Source organism: Sciurus carolinensis, chromosome 9 (genome assembly GCF_902686445.1).
Source record: "Sciurus carolinensis chromosome 9, mSciCar1.2, whole genome shotgun sequence".
Lineage (NCBI taxonomy): Eukaryota > Metazoa > Chordata > Mammalia > Rodentia > Sciuridae > Sciurus > Sciurus carolinensis.
The window spans coordinates 17,737,045-17,749,054 of NC_062221.1; the positions used below are offsets into that span (position 1 = coordinate 17,737,045).

The 12,010-nt window shown below is 43.2% G+C and overlaps 1 protein-coding gene across 4 annotated transcripts in view; it reads left to right on the forward strand.

The window, feature by feature from the left end:
- Window positions 1-5,883: 5,883 nt before the first annotated feature.
- The window catches only part of Pik3cb (phosphatidylinositol-4,5-bisphosphate 3-kinase catalytic subunit beta), a 135,251-nt gene continuing 129,124 nt past the window's right edge, over window positions 5,884-12,010 (forward strand). For all 4 annotated transcript variants that reach the window (XM_047564808.1, XM_047564810.1, XM_047564807.1 and 1 more), the window contains exon 1: window positions 5,884-6,082. The gene's annotated coding sequence lies outside the window, so the exon portion shown is untranslated. The remainder of the gene's footprint in view (window positions 6,083-12,010) is intronic.

Here is a 12,010-nt window from a genome sequence, read left to right on the forward strand (position 1 = left end):
CTGGGCAATTTAACAAGACCCTGTCTCAAAAATAAATAAGAGTTGAAGGTGTAGCTCAGTGGGATAACAACTCTGGGTGAAGTCTCCAGTACCACAAATAATAATAATAACTTAATTAACTTAAAAAACTGAACCCAAATCGCCCCAGGTTTTCAGCCCCCAAGTCCATATACCTTGAGAGGAATATAGGAAAGATGTCACTAGATGGTATAAACCTTTCCTTTAGGTTCTCGAGCCAGGCACAGTGGCACACACCGATGATCCCAGTGACTCTGTAGACTGAGGCAGAAGAATCGCAAGTTCAAAGCCAGCCTCAGCAACGAAGTGAGGCCCTAAGCAACTTAGTGAGACCCTGTCTCTAAATAAAAAATAAAAAAGGACTGGGAATGTGGCTGAGTGGAAAAGTGCTTCTGGGTTCAACCCCTAGTACCAAACACCAAAACAAAACAACAAAAATGCTCCTGGACCCTTCTCACAAACTGATAGGGCCTATTAGTCCCAGCAGCCCAGGAATGGCTCAACTCTTCATCCTTTTTTTTTTGTATTGGCTATTGAACCCAGGGACACTTTACCACTGAGCTCTATCTGCAGTTCTTTTTATTTTTTATTTTGAGACAGGGCCTCACTAAGTTGCCCAGGCTGACCTGGAACTTGTGATCCTGTGATCCTCCTGCCTCAGCCTCCTCAGTAGCTGGGAGTACCGGCATGGGTCCTGCTGGCCCTTCCCTTCTTCCTTTCACGTTGTCCCCCCATCTGCTCTGCAAGTTTTCTTTTCTATTGCAGTTTGTCTATCTTTCCTCAAATGACTGCTGCTCACCCTTCCCCCTCCTTCAGCCTTTCCCTTTCTGTCCCCTTCCTTCCAAGATTGGTGGCTCTAGCGTGTGGCTGGGCCTTTTCATGTTCATCTTTGAAGGCAGTTGGTGAAGACATGGAGAGGGACAGCATGCCAACATTGCGGGCAGCACAGGATGTCTGAGGCCTTGCTGGCTTTCTCAGATATGTGAGTCTAGCATCCAGGCCTCCTCTAGAAGTTGGGAATAACTACTAACTAACTTATGGTAGGGCCTCGTGCAGGACTCCTCACCTTTAAGATCTTTCATTTCTTTCTGTATAAATGAGTGGGATGTGCAATGTGTTTCCCAAACACTCTCTCTCTCTCTCTCTCTCTTTTTTTTTTTTTTTTAATTTTGAGTTTGGGTCTCATACATGAGGATACTGTTCTTGAACTTGCAATCCTCCTGCCTCAGTCTCCTGAGTTGCTGGAATCACAGGTGTGTGCCATTGTGTCCTGCTAAGCTCTAAAATTCTAAGAAAATAAACCCTTAAATATCCTACTGGTAGGGGTGAAAAGGATACAACCCTCCTTAGAAATAATTTGGCAATGTTGTTTCAAGATTACAAACACCCTTGCCCTTTGACTAATTCTCCAAAAATGTATTCTGTAGTTATACTTGCAGGTACACAATATGACATGAATTCAAGATTGTTCACTGCAACCTTGTTTATGAGTCAAAAGATTGGAAAGAGTCTAAATATTCATCAGTAAGTCACCAGTTAAATTATGGCCTGTCTGTACAAAGGAACACTCTGCAGCCATCAATAAGAATGCAATGAAATACTACATAGCAATGAGAATGAACAAGTACAGGTACACGTAGTAGTGTATGAATATCACAAATGATGTAGAGGAAATGTAGAGCAAAAGCAGGCAGCCACAAAAAGAGAACACATTGCATAAACAATCTACCTAGGGCTGGGGAGATAGCTCAGTTGGTAAAGTGCTTGCCTTGCAAGCACAAGGCCCCGGGTTCAATCCCCAGCACCAAAAAAAAAAAAAAAAAAAAAAAAAATCTACCTACAGTCTGAAGCCAGGAGAAAGGAGTCTCTGGTATACATGTTAGGGTAGTGATCACCCCTGAAGGCAGGACAATGACGTGAAGGATTGCAAATGAGTTCCGAGATGTTGGTCATGTTCTCTGTTGATCTTGGAATTTTTTACACCAATGTGGGGGGAAAAATGTTTTTTCATGTGCTAGGGCTGGAACTCAGGGCGTCACATATTCTCTTATATGCCTACTATATTTTTGGAAGGATGCTCAAGAAACTGACCAAATTGGTGGTCTGTTTCATAACCGGGTTAGAGACTCTCACTGCTTATTAGTGCACTTTGGATTTCAATTTTAATGTTTTTGTGGGGGGGTGGAATGCTGAGATTGATATTAGGGCATTATGCATGCCAGGCAAGAGCTGTACCACTGAGCTACGCCCCCAGTCTACATTTTGGATTTCAAATTATGTGAATTTCAAACAATAACAAAACAAAACAAAAAAAAAAAAAACACTCAAATTTTAAAAAAACTTAGGACTGGGGTTGTGGCTCAGTGGTAGAGTGCTCACTTTGCATGTGTGAGGCACTGGGTTTAATCTTTAGCACCATATAAAAATAAGAAATACAAATAAAGTTATTTAAAAATCAGTCAAGTTTATATCAACGTTTAAAATTAAAAAAAAAAATTCATGAGTCTTGGGTATACTCAGAAAGGAAAGGAAGAAAGGAAAATTAGGAAAAACCCCTTAGAGATCATACATTTAAAGTACATCTTAAAACTCTGTAGAAGGGAAGTAGGGGTCATGGAGAATGTGTGAATCTTCTCAAATTAGACAGATGGAAGCTTTCCTTTATGTTCATTAACTTTAGCCATGATTTAAAAACTAGTCACAGCCAGGAGTGGTGGTGCATGCCTATAATCCCAGCAGCTCAGGAGGCTGACACAGAGGATCAAAAGTTCAAAGCCAGCCTCAGCAATTTAGCTAGGCTCTAAGCAGTTTAGCAACACCCTATCTCAAAATAAAAAATAAAAAGTGATGGGAATGCCGCTCAGTGGTTAAGAGCCTCTGGGTTCAATCTGTGGTAACATAAAAACTTGTCACAAAAATATACTAGTCACAAATTGGTTTCATTCTTTGAAATTGTATTTATTAGGTTAACATATAATTGTATTTATTAGGTTTATAACAAGTAAGACAATTCAAAGACATATACAGGAAAAGATAACTCTCCCCCATTCAACTTCTTCTCTTTGTTCATTGAAGTATCTACTATGACACGTTTTAGGTAAATTCTTCTACTCCTTCCTATGTCCTCATTAATATGTATTTACAATCTTATGTTATGTACTAACAGGAACAAAACACTCTTACATCACTCTGTAATTGTAAAAGTTTTCCACTTTGATCCGTCCAGGTCAACAACAACAACAAAAACAAAATCAACAGATCTGGCTCATTTTCAGCATGGCATAATATTCCACAATATGAAGTAGTATAATAAAATCATGAATTGACAAGTGGATTGTTCCCAGCCTGTTTATATTTGTTATCCATTTCAAAGAATTCTATAATATGGGCTGGGGAGATAGCTCAGTTGGTAGAGTGCTTGCCTTGCAAGCATAAGGCCCTAGGTTTGATCCCCAGCACTGCAAAAAAAAAAAAAGAATTCTATAATAACCATGTGTATCCATTTTCTGTCTAGCTTAACAAATTACTACAAACTTTATGGCTTAAAGAAATAGAAATTTCAGCCAGGTGTGATGGCACACACTGTATCCCAGTGACTCAGGAGGCTGAGGCAGGAGGATCGAGAGTTCAAAACCCACCTCAGCAACTTATCGAGGCCCTGAGCAACTCAGTAAGACCCTGTCTCTAAATAAAATATAAAAAAAGGGCTGGGGATGTGGCTCAGTAGTTAAGCACCCCTGGGATCAATCCCTGGTCCAAAAAAAGGAAAGAAAGAAATATATTTCCATGTAGTTTCATAGTTCTCAAATTCAAAGGTGATATCAACTTATCTGCAGGATAAGTTCCTTCTACAAAATATTTTTGGTTTTTTTTGCAGTGCTGGGGATTGAACCCAGGGTCTGGAGCATTCTGGAAGGTTGGTTCTTCTATAGGAGATCTGTTTCATTCTCTTCTCCTAGCTTCTGGTGGCTGTCAGTAATCCTTTGTGTTCTTTGGCTTGTAGACATATTTTTCCAACCTCTACTTCCGTCTTCATATCACCTTCCTTATTTGTGTCAAATCTCCCCCTGCCTTTCTTTTATAAAGATACTACCTATCATTGGGATCAGACTCATCCTAAATCTAGGATGATCTCATCTCAAGATCCTTAACTTAATTACATCTGCAAAGATCCTTTTTCCAAATAAGGTCACACTCACAGCTTCTATATGGATGTATGGTTCCGGAGCACACCCTACATCATTCCTGTGTACAATCGTACAGCTAGTATTTTTTGTAGTTTTTCTATGGGGCAGGATGAATGGATTTTGGGGTCAATGTGTATGTTACATTTTAACACATATTTATAAGTACTTTTAGAAAGTTTTTGGCAACTTACACTCCCATCTGAGATGCACTAGTTTTGTTTTCCCATGTTTCATTGATTACTCTTGTCAATCTAACCAGTGAAAAATGGATATTTTAAATTTGCTTTTCCATGACTATTCATGAAATTAAGCATCTTTTCCAATGACCATTTGGATTTTTCTCTTCTGCTAATCCTCTACTTGTATGCTTCACCTGTATTTTTAAAACGTTTGGTTTTTAAAAAGTCTATTTATAGAAATTCTTTTATGTCAGAGAAACAATGTGTTTGTCATGTTATGTCCAGTTCTATTCCATCTATTGTTTTTTCTTTAAAAAAAACTTATTGTGATGTCCCGTAAAAATTTCAAAATGTTTATGTAGACAAATGTTTTTATTTTTTTCTTCAATGATTCTGGGTTTCCTGTCTTGCTTCAAGTTTCTGCCTCACTAAAGTTATATTACTATCCTTTCAAAAATTTCCTCTAAGTTTTTGTTTTGCAGTGTGTGTGCGCCACTGGGGATCAAATCCAGGGCCTCATACATGCTACACAAGCACTATATCCCTAGCCTGTTTTGAAAATTTTTGTATCTTTAATTCTTCTGGAATTTATTTTTGAATGTGCTATAGGTCTTGCTTTGAATTATTGTAAGTGGAGAGTTAAAACTATGTTCACTTATCAAACTATTCTTTTATCACTGAATTAATGTCACCATTGCTTTATGTAAGTTCTACGTCTAGATTCTATCCCAGACTATTCGCCTGAGGTATTATCGTAGCACTGGGCTGCAATAGTGACCATGCAGTAGCTTCACAATATGTTAAAATTTCAAGTGTCTTACTAAAGCAAGGACTATGAAATTTCCTGGTTGTGGTCAAAGACGACAGGGAGATAAGGTAGGCAAAAGCGTTGGGTAAAGTGTAAGGCGCTGCAAATAAATAGTTGGCTGGTGTTATCTCAAAAAGGAACACAGAACAAGAATCCTGGGCTTGAAAGCCTGGACCATTCCATTTAAATGACTCTTCACGGTGCAGGCACTGAACGGCCAGCTGTGAGGCAGCCCACCTAGCGCCCCTCATCCCCAGAAATGGAGTGACAGAGAGGGGTGGAGGGCGGTGGAGAAGCAAAGTCCAGGGTCCAAGAACCGAGAAGTCCGTTCCGTGTCGCTGAACGAACGAGACTGGGGACCAGGGCTGGGAAGAGGCCGGAGAGGAGCCCAGGGGCAGAGGGGTCTCTGGGGAGGAGGCTGCCAAGGCCAGGGCAGGTGCCGGGTCTCTCCTAAAGGTGGCTCGTGGGGGACTCTCCATACCGCAGTCCTCCGTGAGCCGCAAAGAGAGGCGGCGCCGCAGCTTGGCAGCCGGACAGCCCGCGTCGGAGGCCCGGGCGGAGGTGCGGCCTCCCTCCCGCGGCGCCCGGGATTGGCCTGAGCGCCGCGCGGCGGGGCGGGGGCTGCCGGGAGGCCCGCCTGGGAGCCGAGCGCGCGCGCACACGCAGGCGCGGGCACGGCGGCGGCGCGCGCGTGCTCCGTGGGGCGGTGCGGCGGCTGCTGCGGAGCGGGCCATGGCAGTGGGCGGCGGGCGGGCGTAGCGCTGCGCTGGGCCGGCGGGAGCTGACTGAAAGGAGCCGAGATGGGAGCGCCGGAGCGAGGCGGTCGCGGCGGCCTGGGCTGCTGACCGCGCACTGGGAGCGGGAGCCTGTGGTGGTGGAGCGCCGGGCAGGTGAGCGCGGCGGCACGGGACCCGGATGCGGCGCGGCTGAGGGGTGGCAGGGTCGCGGCTGCCGGCTGAGGTGCCCCCGCGCGGGCCGGAGGGGCGCTCCTGCTGCCGCTGCCTGCGGCGCTGGCGACTCTGGTGCCAGCGCCGCGCTTCCTGCCCGCGCGGAGAACACCCGCCCGCCGGCCGGCGGGGGCGCCTCGCTAGGCTGTGGCCCGCCCGGGGCTCTCCAAGGTGAGCGGCGCCCCCAGGCCTCCGGGCGGCCGCGCCGCGGGCGCTTTGGGTCCGACGCCTGAGGGGCGCGGGCGCGGGTGCGGAGTGGCGGCGTGCGGGTCCCTCGCGTCTCTGCGGACACACCCGGAGGTTTTCGACCCTCAGGTGCTTTTTTGCGCAGAAGTGTATTTTAGGGGCGGGAATCCTGGACTCTCGGGTTCGGGACGTGTTTTCGAATCACAGCGTCGCCACGGACGGGTCCTGGGACCTGGGGCCAAATGCCCTGATTTCCTAATTGGGAATAATAATACGTAGTCCCGAGGTGGTGCTGAGGACAGGCATAACCGACAGGAATCGCTCGGCAAGCGGTGGCTGTTAGGAGAGCCCTGCTGCAGCATCTCTTGTTGGCAATCGCCAGTCCTTGGCAGCGGGTTGCGTTGGGGGGCACATTTATTTCCGAACTGCTCTAGTGTGGCAATAACCTCGACTGGAGTTGCTTAAGGTTGGAGCCTGTTATCTTAGTGGCGGAGTAGAATTCTGTAGACTCTTCCTAGAGTCTGTAGTCTCTTTCTCGAAAAAGGTGGCATGGAAACCTGTCTTAGAAACCGAGTGGAAACTGCTGCTGTAAGGAAACCAGGTGAATTTAGGATTTGCATAGGATAGAAGATGGTGGGACGCAGACTTGACGTGCTCTTCTGTTTAAATTATCTGAAGAGACACTTCAACTCTGTCACTTGTTACAGAGTATAAACACAGGAAGAGTATGGAAACAGACTCCTTTTTCTGCATTGCTACATCCGAAGGGAGTGACAAGTGCTTTTGTAAACATCATTGTGGGCAGTGTTACTGTCTGGTGAAGTCATAATTAAATTATAAGAGTACTTATTTTGAAGCACTGAGGATGTTTGGACATATGAGTCCTTATAAAATCATCTCCAACGAGTCAGTTCTCAGCAGTTTGTTAATCATTTGGGGATTTTTATGTTACAGTGTAAGCTTTTATGGTAAAAGCAGAACTGTGTAAGTCATTATAATGTAGCATAGGCAAGGGTGGTCAGGATAAGGATCTGAACCTAGTTTTAGAACCCAACTATGAAACAAAGTAAAAATCTTAAGGTTTAAAAAACTGGAATTGGGCTAGGAGTGGGGGCTCTGGCCTGTAAACCCCAGCAATTGGGGAGGGTGAGGCAGGACAATCTCAATTTGGAGGCCAGCCTCAGCAACTTAGTGAGACCCTGTCTCAAGATAAGAAATAAAAAGGGTCAGGGGTGTAGCTCAGCGGTAAAGTACCCCTGGTTTCATTCCTCAGTACCAAGAAAGAAGAAGAAGGGGAAAAAAAAAAAAAAAAAAAAAAAAAAAAAAAGGGTGGGAGTGGAATTGTGTTTGTCTTGTGTTTTGTGTACTGAACCCAGGACCTCATTCAAGTAAGGCAAAAGCTCTGCCACTGAGCCACATCCCCACCCCTCAAACTGGAATTGCATTCACCAAAGGCAAATGATTTAAGAAACAAAAATCTTTTCTTTACACCTCTGATTCTCTTTGACTAGGACATTCCACCTTGAGAGTTTTTTTTTGTTTGTTTGTTTGTTTGTTTGTTTGTTTTTTGTTGTTTTTGTTTTTGGTTGTTGTCTGTTTGTTTAAGGAAAAAATCCAGTTGGGTTTTGATTTATTGATATTTCTCACCTCTCTTGCCTGTCTTTCCTACTTTTCTGTGTGTGTGTGTGTGTGTGTGTTAAGGATTGAACACAGAACTTTGTGCATGCTTTGTACAAATCCTACCACAGAGCTATAACCCCTAACTCCACTTCCTGCCTGTTTTTTTTTTTTAACAGACTCAAGACTCATATATAAAAGTTCTCATTCTAACTTGCTTTGTGAATGTTAACAAATTATATGGGAAAAAATTAAAAATGAACCCTGCAGCCTGAATTATATTCTTTGAGATCTTCCCTATTGTTAAGTTAGGTGGCTGAACCCAATGGTGGGACCACTGCTAGCCACTGTGAAAAGGCTGGGGGTCAGAATTTACATTTTGATTCTAGGCCTCCACCAGGTCAGAATAGTTGGGGTTATAGGGATCTCACCTCATCTACACTTTAGATTACATTCCCATTCCCCCCCTCCCCACCCCGCCTGCCCTTTATGGTTTTCTTGTTTTTTTGAGATAAGGTCTCCCTAAGTTACTGAGGCCAGCCTCAAACCTGTATGTAGCCTTCTCAGTCACTGGGATTGCAGGAGTGGTGGTGGTGGAGGTGAATGACTAGAGAATCATATAATATGAAAAGAACCTTCAAACTTCCTGAAAGTACTGAACTTCAAATTTCTACCTGCCTTTTTTTTTTTTTTAATACATGGGATTGAACCCAGGGGTGCTCTACCATTGAGCTACATCCTCAGTCCTTCTTAATTTTTAAATTTTGAGATAGAGTCTTATTAGGTGGCCTACATCTTGTGATCATTCTACTTCAGTCTCTTGAGGAGCTGAAATCAGGTGTGCACCACACCATACTTGGTTGAACCCAGGGTCTTGTGTTTCCTAGGCAGGCCCTCCACCTTTGAGCTACATACCCAGCAGTATATTTGTGTGTGGTGTGGGGAGCAGTGAGAGAGAGATACTGGGGATTGAACTCGGTGGTACTTCCTACAAATGCTCTGTAATCTCCAGCCTTTTAGAAAATTTTTATTTTGAGACAGGGTCTTGCTGAATTACCCAGTCTGGACTTGATCTTGCAATCCTTCTGCTTCAGTTTCCTGAATAGTTGGGTTTACAGGTTTGGGCCCCCATACCTGGCTCCTGTTTATTGATGCCTTAAATGTAACATGTTCAGGACTGGTGATGTTGCTCAGTGGAAGAGTGCTTGCTTAGCATACAGGAAGTCCTGGGTTCCATGCCCGGTTACCCCTACCCTCCTACAAAGTAACATGTTCAAGTGTAGCTCTTGATTTCCTTTCCTCATCCTATTCATTTACTAAGAGCACTCCTGCCCCTTTCCTCACCCTGCTTAATCTAGTGGTCATCTTTACTTCATCTCTTTGCCTCACTGCTACTCCACGCTGCACATAAGTCCTTCAGCAAATTTTACCAGTTTTGCCTCCATGGTGTCCAGAATACATTTACTTCACATTTTATTGTCATCACTCCAGTTCTTCCTGCATAGTTACTTTTTTTTTTTTCTCGTGATAGGGGAGATTGAAGACTGAATGCAGGAGCATTCTATTTCTGAACTATATCCCCAGTCCCATCCTTGCCTTTTTAAAAATCTCACTAAATCACCAGACTGACTTCAAACTTGTGATCCTCCTGCCTCAGCCTTCCTAAATAGCTGTAATCCCAGATTATAGACACCGCACCAAGCTCTGGATAGTAATTTCCTTACTGGTCTCTTCGCCTCTGGTCTTGCTTTCAATTTTCACATGGCAATCTAAGTAATCTTCAATCATTTTCCTACTCCAGTGGCTTCTCATCATGCCAAGAAAATCCAAAATTTACTTCAGCTAATTTTCTTGCTCATTCGTTTATGATTTTTTTCCCCCGTCCAACATGATACAAGCTTCATGATGACAGGGACCTGGCCTATCTTGCCTTGGTATTCCTAGGAATCAGGACAGTGCCTGGAACATACTATTGATTTTAGGAATGAAATTAATTATAAAATCTTCTGATTCCAAGTTTAACATGTCCCAAACACAGTTTACTTTTTTTTTTTTTTTTAGTTCCATATTTGTGCATTAGGAAGTAAGCAAAAAAGCCTGGAGTTATTATTTTCTCAAATTAGGTATTCTTGACTCCCTTAGTTTTTTTTTGGGGGGGGTACCAGGGATTGAACCCAGGGGCAGTTAGCCACTAGACCACATCACCAGCTCATTTTTTATTTTGAAATAGCATCTCTCTAAGTTGCTTAGGGCCTTGCTAAATTGTGGAGACTGGCTTTGAACTTGTGATTGCTGGGATTATAGGCATGCACCATCACGCCTGGCTCCCTCAGTCTTCAGTAAGGAAGGTGCTTACCTCTGAAAAGACTAAGCATTTAGAAATTAAATCATTAATGAGAAAAACAAATGTGAATTTTGTTCATTGTGTAATGAATCACTGGTATTTTTGAAAATAAGGAACCAAAGACAAGCTCTCCCATCCTGTTTTTATTTGTTTCTCATCTGGGGAATCAAATCCAGGACCTCCCATATGCTAGGTGACCATTATACCCCAAGCTACATTGCCTGCCCTGTTTTGTTTTTGTCGGGCATTGAATTTTGGTCTTGATTGGAGGATATGGTAATTTTATTTTGTAGTACAGTCCTATTGAATATTTTGACAGAGGACAGATTTTTTTCTTTAATTAGTTTATTTTAGTTTTTATTACTTTTTTAGTACCAGGAATTGAACCCAGGGGCATTTACCCACTGAGCCACATCCCCAGCCGTTTTTCTTTTTTATTTTGAGAAAGGATCTGGCCAGGTTGCTTAGGGCCCCTCTAAGCTGTTGAAGCTGGTCTTGAATTTGGGATCCTCCTGCTCAGCCTCCTAATCTGCTGCTGGGATTACAGGTATGTGCCACCATGCCCAACTAGGTTATTTTTTGAATCTGAGACCCTTCCATTGCATACTTGTGTGTGTCTGCACACACCAATGTAAGTGTGTGTATGTATCCTCTGAATCATTTGATTTGGAGTTATCATGCTTGGGGATAAATCAGTATTATTTGGTTTCTGTTAACTACTTATTTGAGAGCTTTGTCATATATAATAAGATATAGAGTTGTGGATTTTCTCCCTCCCTGAGACCAAGTCTGTATCCCTGAAAACTCTCTTGCATGTCTGTGAACAAGGAAGGGTACAGAAAAATCAAATATATAATCCATTGTCAAAATAGAAATATAGAAGGAAAACACATTGGAGGAACAAATCTAGACAGAAGAATAGTACTTATGGAACACCAAGTACAAGAGGAGAAAAGAAACAGAATGGAGATTATCATAGATTTTCAGACTTGTATGGGATACCGTCTCTTCTTTTTTTCCCTCCTTCCACTTCTTATCTCTTAACCTCTATCCCATATTTTGGCACTTGGGTTTTTTTCCCTGTCCCCTCTCCATTTCCTGGTTTGGGCTATTTTTCTGAGGAGCGTCCGTGAGTATGTGGTAGTCCATTGTCTGCTAGAACACCTTGTGAGAGAAGCAACTATCCTTTTCCTAAAAGGAAGGTTTTTCCCCCTTTTCTTTCTTCTCTTTCTCTCTCTCACCAACGATGGAACTTTGGGGTGCTTAACCACTGGGCCACATCACTATTCCTTTTTAATTTTTTAAATTATGAGAAAGGGTCTCACTAAATTGCTTAGGTATTCACTAAATGACTGAGACTGACTTTGAATTTACAATCCTGCTGCCTCAGTCAACCAAACCACTGGGATTATAGGCGTGTCCCAAGACACCTGACCTAAAAGAAGGTTTTTGCTTTCTCATCGAGGTCTGTATTCTTGTCTTCCAGCTATTGGACCCACTTTTACCCTTTAGCATAACTTTAAACTTCTGGCTCTCACTTTTTTTTTTTATTCCTGGTACTGGTGATTGAACCCAGAGGTGCTTTACAACACTCTGCTATATCCCAAGCCCTTTTAATTTTTATTTTGGCTAAATTGCCAAAACTGGCCTCCAATTTGTGATCCTCCTGCCTTAGCCTCAAGGAGCTGGTGTTACAGTCTCCTATTTCTTTATAGTAACTCCTT